This window comes from Antechinus flavipes, chromosome 2 (assembly GCF_016432865.1).
Source record: "Antechinus flavipes isolate AdamAnt ecotype Samford, QLD, Australia chromosome 2, AdamAnt_v2, whole genome shotgun sequence".
NCBI classification, from domain to species: domain Eukaryota; kingdom Metazoa; phylum Chordata; class Mammalia; order Dasyuromorphia; family Dasyuridae; genus Antechinus; species Antechinus flavipes.
In genome coordinates, this window is record NC_067399.1 from 447,875,200 (window position 1) to 447,884,058 (window position 8,859).

An 8,859-nucleotide genomic window follows, 5' to 3' on the forward strand; every position below is an offset into this window, starting at 1 on the left:
AAAGAGACATAGTGTACCCAGATGTAGTACAACTACTAAATAAATGCTCTGATTTCCCAATAGGATAGTGCCAAACAGAGTGCAACTAGTAAACAGAAGCCAACAGGTGCCTTGTGAGTTGTAGAAAACACCTGTTCAGAAGCAATTTACTCAATCTATGAGAAACTCTATCAGGGAGTTGTGAGACTGAGGTAATTGTGAGCTCAAAGTTCCAAATCAACCAGAGAATCTCACCTGATGTTTACAGATCTCTGTTCCCTTTGGAAGAGAATCCCTTTCTTCTAACAATGGATTGAGAACCATGGCCCTGGGGGCTCAGAGGTCAAGTCCAGAGGAAAAGAATGTATTTATACAAAGAAAACAATCACAGAACTTTTTTTGGTAACAAATACTGAAAACAATGTCTTTTATTAGGGAATGGCTGAGCAAATATGACATATTAATGGTATAGTACTGTGTAAGAAATGACTAAAGGGATAAATTCAGGAAAATTTGAGGGAACTTACATAAATTGATATAAATATGAGAATGCAGGCAATACGACCATTTAGACAAGACACGAATGTAATGGGAAACAACTGGGAAAGATTTTAAGAACTCTAGTCAATGCAATGAATTACAATTCCAGACACATGATGGTAAGAGAGGTTATAAATTAGAGATGAGGAATAGGACACATTTTCAGACATAGGCAATAAGTGGATTTGCTTTGCTTACTAATTCTAATTGTTACGAGGATAAGGTTTTTATTTGGGGGGGAAGAAGAATTATAACAATCCCCCCCAAAAAAAGAAGAGACGAAAAGGGGGAAAGCATCAGTGATGTGCTATTTTATATATAAAGGAAAGAGCTGAAAGAAGCCCAGAAGTAGACCAATCCACATGGTAGTATTGGTACTATCAGGATAAATGTAACAGATATTTTTTAAAAAATAGAGAATGCCTGGTTTCAAACACCATCTTTTTTTCTGTTTGTGTTTTTTAGGGTTTTTTTTTTTTTTTTTTTTTTTGATTATAGTAGGATTCAAGGTTATGGAGATTTAAGTTCAAAATAAAACATAATAATAAAGAACAGACAAAAGGCCACTGGGTTTTTCTCAAATTACAGATTAAAAAGCAATTTTTCTGCACTGATCTGGGGAATAGGGGAGGGAGCAAGGAGAGAAGTGGATCATCTCCTTAATATATTGAAGCTTCCTCTTCCCCCTATTAGTGAAACATTTTTGCAGTTTATTGTCTTAGAAAGTTTTCTAGGGACACTGAGAGATTGAGTAATTTGCTCATGATGGTCACACATTGTGTTAGACAGCCAAATTTCTGAACCTGAAATGTGTTAGCATAGGAATCCCTAAACTTGGAGGGTTAAGTGTATAAACGAATGCTTAACATCTTTCTGAAATAACCAAATGCAACAGTAAATTTGGAATGAAATCTTACTATGACCCTCTTGGTCCAATGACCTAGTATTTATTATTTTTTTATTTTTTTAAGCTAAAATAATTCCATAAATAAATATTTCTTTGACTGGAAAAAAAATTAGATCTTGAATTCAGAGCTTCCTATCACTATGTCTGACTCTCCACCCTAAAGCAGTAGCATTTTAGTGTTATATTATTATAGAATATCTCCTCTAGCTCCAGATCTCTCCAAAGGCCTGCTTGTGACACAGTGTACAAGGCACTGGGCCTAGAGTCAGCTAACTGAATCCAAATCTGAGCATAGATACTCTAGACAAGTCACAACCTCAGTGCCTCAGTTTTCCAAACTGTAAAGTGAGAATCACATAGCATCTATCTCCCAGGATTATTATGAGATCAAATGAGATAATTTTTGTTTAAAAAAAAAAAAAACGCACTAAACACAATGTCTGCCACATAGTAGATCCTATGAAAATGCTTATTCCCTTTCCTTCCAAAAATATTAATATTGAATTATGCTTAGAGTTTTCAGTCTAAATTCTCATCAAGGTGTCAAAATTTAAATTAAACTCAGTTCTTGCCCTTAAGGGCCTTGTAGTCAAGAAATCAAAATGTAAAAAAATTAAATACAGATATTTTCAAACTAAGAAAATGAATATCACAATATATATCCAGGAACAGAACTGCTACTTGGGGAATATGGGATGATACTTAATTGGCAACAGGGAGAAGGAAGAGTTGCTCATTTCTTTGCTACTCTTTTCTGCCAAGGAGAATGCTCTTTGAACTGGAAAGTCAGTACAAAATGGCTAATAAGAAGCTGATACCTAAGACTAGTAAGGAGACAACTAGAGAAGATAACTGTCCTTGATAAATTCCAGTCAGTTGGTCCAGAAGAACTGTTATATGTGATTTTGGAGCCATTGCCAGTGATCTTTTAAAAACTCATGGAGAAGAGAGGTACCTGAAGAAGTACAAATGTCCTGATTTTCAAAAAAAGGAAAAGAATGGAAACTAGAGGTCAATGAGCTTGACTTTGATCCCTGGGAAATTATAAAATGTACTGAAAAGGGAGTCCTTAGTGAATATCTAAAAAGAATGTGCTGATCACAAAAAATCAAGTTGGCTTCATCTGGTCTAAAATTATTTCCTTTTTTTGACAGGAATACTAGACTGGTAGACCAGAGGATTTTGATCCAACAAGCATATATTTTAGAAGACAACTGTACAAAAATGATATTTTTTAAATGATCATTGTCCTCAAGGAACCTACATTCTCTACTGAGGGAAGACTGCAAGTGATAAAATTTACCCAGATTTTAGCAAGCTATTTGACAATCACTCAGACTATTTTCATGGAAAATGTATAGAAATGTGAACCACATAATAATAACAATTAGATGGATTCAGAACTGGATAAATTATGACCTTGGAAAGATAATTTTGAAATTTTCCAGGAATCCAATTTTCACTACGTTACCACCCCAATGCACTTGGGATACAAAGATAAAATTGGTCTCTCACTCTATCATAAAAGGAGGTTAGATATATGGGAGAGTGGGAACAGGAAACAAGGATGAAGACCTAGGATTATAACAACATGACTTAACAATTTTTATCAATGTCTTGGATGAAAGGCATTTAAGATTTTTAGATGACCCCAAACTAGGATAACTAACACATTAAATGACAGAGTCAAGACTCAAAAGCATCTTGAAAGTCTAGTATATCAGGCTAAATTGAATAAAATGAAGTAACACATAAAGATGAAGTCTTACATAGGTATAAAAAAATCAGCTTCACCACTATAATGTAAAGCAAAGGTATCAAACTCAAATCTTCCCCTCCTGTGATCCTCTCCAAATTAAAATATAATTAGTAATTGGGAAATATTTAATAAAATAAAAAATCAATACAAAATAAAAATAATACAAGAGATAAATCTTAATTTGTGGCTTTCTTAGTTAATATGTGGCTGGCATTTCAATCTAAAACCACTAATTTAAGGAAAGCATGGCTAAATAGTTAAAACCGCAAACTCAATATGAGCCAAAAAGGTGACATGGTAGCCAAGAAAGTGAATGCATTCTTATGCTGCATTAAGAGATTCATAGTGCCCAGGATTGAAAAAGTGAGATCCTACGGTACTGTACCCCAGCCAAATTCCATTTGGAGTACTGTCCTCAGTTAGGGAGGTCATTAATAAATTATATGGTCCAGGGGACAGCAACAGAGTTGGTGAAGAGCCATATGAAGTTAGATTGAATGAATTGGGAATGTATAGTATGGTAATGATACTAAAAGATGTCATGATATGGATAGTCAAGAATTTAAAGCAAATCTATATGGAAGGTTAGACTAAAATCAATGGTTGGAGGAGAGAGGAATTGACAATGAAGCAAATTCAGTGTTAAAGTGGAAGAAAAACTCCCCAATAATTAGACGTTTCTAAAAAAAAATACCTCCCTAGAAATCATTTAAAAAAGGTGTGATTTAGAGGGCTTATTGCTCAGGTATGGATTGGACTTAAAGTCCTTCCAACTCTAAGAGTCTGTGATTCTATCTATATCAGGAAGAAGAGTTGAGGAAAATTTGAAATCTCTTTGAAATCAGGAACTTTGTTTGAGGTCATTTAGTCTAACCCACTCTCTCTATAAATGAGGAAACAAAGTCCAAAAGGGGGAAATGACAGCCAGTGAGTAATTGAACTGGGATTTGAACTCTTGTTAAAAGTCATTGTGGTATAGTAGAAAGAGCACTAGATTTGGAGTCAAGAGGTAGGTTAAATGAGGTAGGTTCATTTAACAGAGGGTATGATTTGGGCAGGTCACTTTTTCGTCTCACCTTAAGTTTCCTCACTTGTACAATGTGGGGTTTCTACTAGTCACCCTTCCAGGTCAAGGAATATGCTCCAATGACTACAGATCCTATTATTTTCATCACACCAAGTACTTTTGTCTTACTCATCTTTGAATTCTCCATAGTACTCACTTCAGAGTCATGAATATAGTATAAACTATGTCCAAAAAGTTATTAAATTGAATAGTCCCTTTGATCCAGAGATACCATTATTAGAGATCAAAGAAAGATGAAAAGGACCCACACAGTCAAAACTATTTATAGCAGCTCTTTTCTTGTGGGAGCACAAAACTGGAAACAAAAGGAAACTCTGGTATTCCAGTTGGTTGGGGAACATCTGAACAAATGTGATATAAGAATGGAATGGAATTCTATTTTGCAGTAAGAAATGATGAAAAGGATGGTACCAGAGAAACCTGGAAAAATCTGAATAAACTGATGCAAAGTGGAGTCAGCAGAACCAGGAAAACAATTTATATTGTTTTGTTATACAAAACATTGTATGGGAGTGTCAGGAACTTGAAAGACTTAAGAACTCTGATTAATGCATGACTCCTAGGGACTAATAATGAAGAATGCTATCCACTGAATGACTGAAAACTAAGGGTCTCAAAATGAAGAATGAGATTTTAAAAAATTTGTCCATGATCCATGTGGGATTTTTTTTTGCTTGATCTTGTATATTTATTATAAAGGTTCTCTTTTTCTTCTTTCTCAAGAGATTAGAGAACAGATAAATACTTGTTATTTCAAAGAAATTTTAATGAGGCACTCAGTTTTCAATGAAGGGAATAATAAATTAATTTCCAGTGGAATTCTTGAGGGATAGAGGAGAGCAGGGTCAGAAACAGTTTGATTAAGATAATTTGGGGGGGAAATGGATTCTGGGTATGATTAGTTTGAGAAGGAGCAAATCTATTCTATCAGATAGCAAAATCAGATGGTGATTAGGGGCTATGGAATTGGTAGATATAATGAAAAGTCTTGGATTTTGGATCAAGTATCGCAGACTTAGAGCTGGAAAAGACCTCATTTTACAGATAAGGAAATTGAGCATTTTGGCTGCAATTTCTACAGAAGTGTCTGTAGCAGCCAGAGGAGGATGGCAGGAAAGATATACTGATGTACAATCCTCAGATTATTAACTATACCCTACTATAGCCATACAGGCAGCAGCCAAGATGGGTCATTTCCAGGAAGTTCTTCTTCAGAACAGAAATTATATTTTATGAAATTGAGGGAATATGATATAAAGATGTCCCCAGTCTTTTTAAACCCTGCCTCCCCCGTTGTGGTCCTGCAGAGGAAAATAATAAACTAAAAAGAGATCACCCAAAACAGCAGTCTCTAGCTTTCCTTTAAGCACTCCAGGACAGCCAGCAGTATAGGCTAAGAGTATTTAAGCAAAGCTCTTCCCACAGAGGACTTGGGCAAAAAAGGAGAGCCCAATTCACAAGGGCACCTGGTGCAGCCCTGCTCCAGTGCAGCTGGATAGATGCACAGTTAGGAAGGGGCGAGAACAGGGGTGTCATTATTTCAGATGTAATCACATGGTGCTGCTCCCATTAAGCCTCCTCTTTATGTTTTTTAAACCTTTTTATAAAACATTCATCTCTCTTTGCCGGAGGTCACAAACATTTGGGGCATTCAGAGATGGGTACTGTGCAGGCTTTGGGGGAGGGGGAGGTTTTAAGAATTCGATTAGCTGCTATCTATTAACATACATGAAAAAACAAACTGGAAAGTCAGAGGAGGCTCATCCCAAGCCAGGGGAATGATGGTCCAAATGTACTCTAAGACCTTGCAATTATCCTCTGGCCACCTAAAAAGGCCCTTTCACCAGAAAGGCAACTTGGCAATTGGAACTCGAATGAAGAGAAGTAGAGCAGAGGACAGGAGAAGAATGCTTACAGTAGGGTGCCAGGTTCTGATATGGGGACCAGGGCTGACCTTGGCATTATGGGTGACCTTGGGAAAATCCCTTTAATCTGACTTCTGGGGAAAGGAGATGCAAATATTTCTTTAAGTCCAAGGCTTCGTGAAAGCTTAGTTTGGAGTCCTGACTGTAAGTGTCCATCTATGTTCTTACTCTTAGGAAAATGATCTATCTGGAGTTTGTCAAAAGAGAGACTGAGGTACCTGCAGCTCAGACCTGCTGTGCTGGTCTGTGGAAATCTCTTCTCCCACCCTTACCACTACCCTATTCAATGAGATTTCTGTGAAGGCTCGGTTACTAAGCAACATTTCAGGTCCAAAGGGGGTTTGAAAAGTAGTGGTTTTTAAAGCCCCCCACCTCCCAAAAAAATCTACAAGCGTCAACTTCTGTGAGCACCTGCTCTCACCTAGAAAAAAGGTTGCAGGTCTGGTAATCAGCCCGTGTGAGTGTAACTAGATTGAGTTATTTCACTGACCATACATCGGGAGTGGACAAGTGGGCAGGCATGGGGACAGAGGAGCTGCCTTCCCCGACCCTGAGAGGGCGTACTTAGCACAACTCCCTCCGGATCCCCAATCCTCCGCCAGTCCGAAAAAACCTAGCCCCAGGGCCAGCAGCTCCCGAGAGATAGACAGGCAGCTCCCTCCCTGGGGAGATGCCCACAGACCCGAGAGCGAACAGCACCTGCGGCCCGGGATCGCCTGCCTTCTTTCCCCACCACCGTGGGCCGCCCAGATCCGCCACGATTCGAGGGTTGGTTCAAGGCAGTCTCGCAGCACACACCTGACTCGATTCCCTGGATTGCAGGGAAGGAGATGTCGAAAGTGGACCTTTGAATTCTCGGCCCCCAGGCCACATTGTACCCCCAGCTCCTAGCCCCTCTTTCCTGGAGCTCTCGATATTCCGAAACCTGGCATCCCAAGACTTGAGTATCCCTGACCTTGGGTTCCAAGAAGCCCAGTAGCCCCAACCTCGTTACCCTAGGAGCGCCAAGCCCCGGATCTCAGGTGCTCCCTGTGGCCGCGTCCCTGATCTCCTGCTATTTTCGGCCCCAGCCTCTGGTGTCCTCAGCCCCAGCTCCAAACCCTGTCATTCGCTATTCCAGCTCCAAATCTCTCAGCCCCCCGAGCCCCTGGTACTGGGCCAGCCCGGCAAAACCATCCGCGGGTGCCCAGAAAGCTTGAGCCAGGCCAGAGGAAGAGAGGGACGGGCCGCCCCGGGAACTCACCCGCGTTCAGGAGCCCAGATCTGGGCGGCAGCGGCTGCAGCCGGTCCAGGCTCCGTCCGGCCCCCGGCGCGGCTCCTTGGCCCTCCGTGCCTGTGGGTCCGTCTTCCCACCGCGACCGTGGCGGTGGCGCTGGCGCTGGCGGTGGCTGTTACTGCTGCCGCCCTCTGAAGCCGGCTCCGGCGACTGAGCCTCTGCTCCCGCCTCCTCGGCTCCTCCCCCAAGGCGGGTCCTGGGGAGGAGGCTAGGGGAGTGGGGCCCGCAGTGTCTCGAGGGAAGGGTCGGGACCCAGCCTGGAGCAGTGGGCCGGGACTATAAGGGGACTGGGAAGGAAAGGGGGGACTAGGACGAGGAAGCTTTATCTGTGTGAGTGGCGTAGGACGGGAGGAGATGTGGGACTAGGGGTGGGGGTTGCAGAAAAAGAGGTACTGGGACGAGAGGGAGCTGTCACAGGGGGAAGAGGATTTTTAAATGTCGGGAAGGTTTTTAACTGCAAGGCGAAGAGGAAGGAAACACGTTTCCATTTGCACAAAATAGAGGCCTGGTTGAAAAAAAGAGAAACCCTCCAGGGGGACTAAGGTTGGGGTGGAAGATAGGAGGAGGAAAGGTAAAAGAGACATTTCAGGGCACGTGCCCATTTGTTAGGTGAGGAAACTGAAACCTACAGAAGGCGATCACTAACTGATCACCTAGAATTTTAGTAGCAGTGAGAATTAGAATTCAGTTCTACTGAATCCCAGCCCAAGGCTTTTTCCATGAGCACCACACTTCTCCTTTCTCCTCCCCCCTCAGCCGCCCCCCCCCCATGTGGGAAGATTTGCTGTAAGGCATAATATGAAGCACAGAGGCATAAGACAAGGAGCTTGTACACTGAAAATTAAATGAGCACTTCCCCTAAAACCTCCCTAACCCCCCCTCCCCCACCTACAAGAATGTTCTATGTAGAGCAGCTTTGGCCACTGCCTACCAGCTTCTGACCATAGAACAGAAAGGCAGCATAGATGGTAGTGAGATGGCTTGCTGATATATATCATTTTGAAAAGGAAATGATTAAAGAGAAAATCAATACTATCTGCCTCCAACTTGTTATATTTAAGGTTTCTAGACGAGCTAGTTTTCTGAATCTTCACCCTCCCAAGGAAAAAAACCATTCAGCCACTCTGTCACAAAGTTCCAGCTTTGGTAAGGATCTCAGAGAGCATCCCATATAAGAGAAGGAATACCCTCAACATCCACAATGGTCGTCCAGCTTTGAAAACAATCACTGAGAAAACCCTCACAGACTACAGACGCAACCTATCTACTTTGAATAGCTAATCGTTAGGAAGGCTTTCTAATACTGCTCCAAATCTATGTCTCTGTAACTTCCCCTTCCCCTTTCCCTCCTCTGATGAAGTAGAGTATTTAACTCTCTTTTTTGGA

At 41.2% G+C, this 8,859-nt stretch overlaps 1 protein-coding gene across 1 annotated transcript in view; it reads right to left on the reverse strand.

The window, feature by feature from the left end:
* Positions 1–8,341, reverse strand: part of PPP1R16B (protein phosphatase 1 regulatory subunit 16B) — a 167,501-nt gene extending 159,160 nt beyond the window's left edge. Inside the window, exon 1 of the mRNA XM_051979314.1 lies at positions 7,441–8,341. The gene's annotated coding sequence lies outside the window, so the exon portion shown is untranslated. The remainder of the gene's footprint in view (positions 1–7,440) is intronic.
* Between the last annotated feature and the right edge of the window lie 518 nt (positions 8,342–8,859).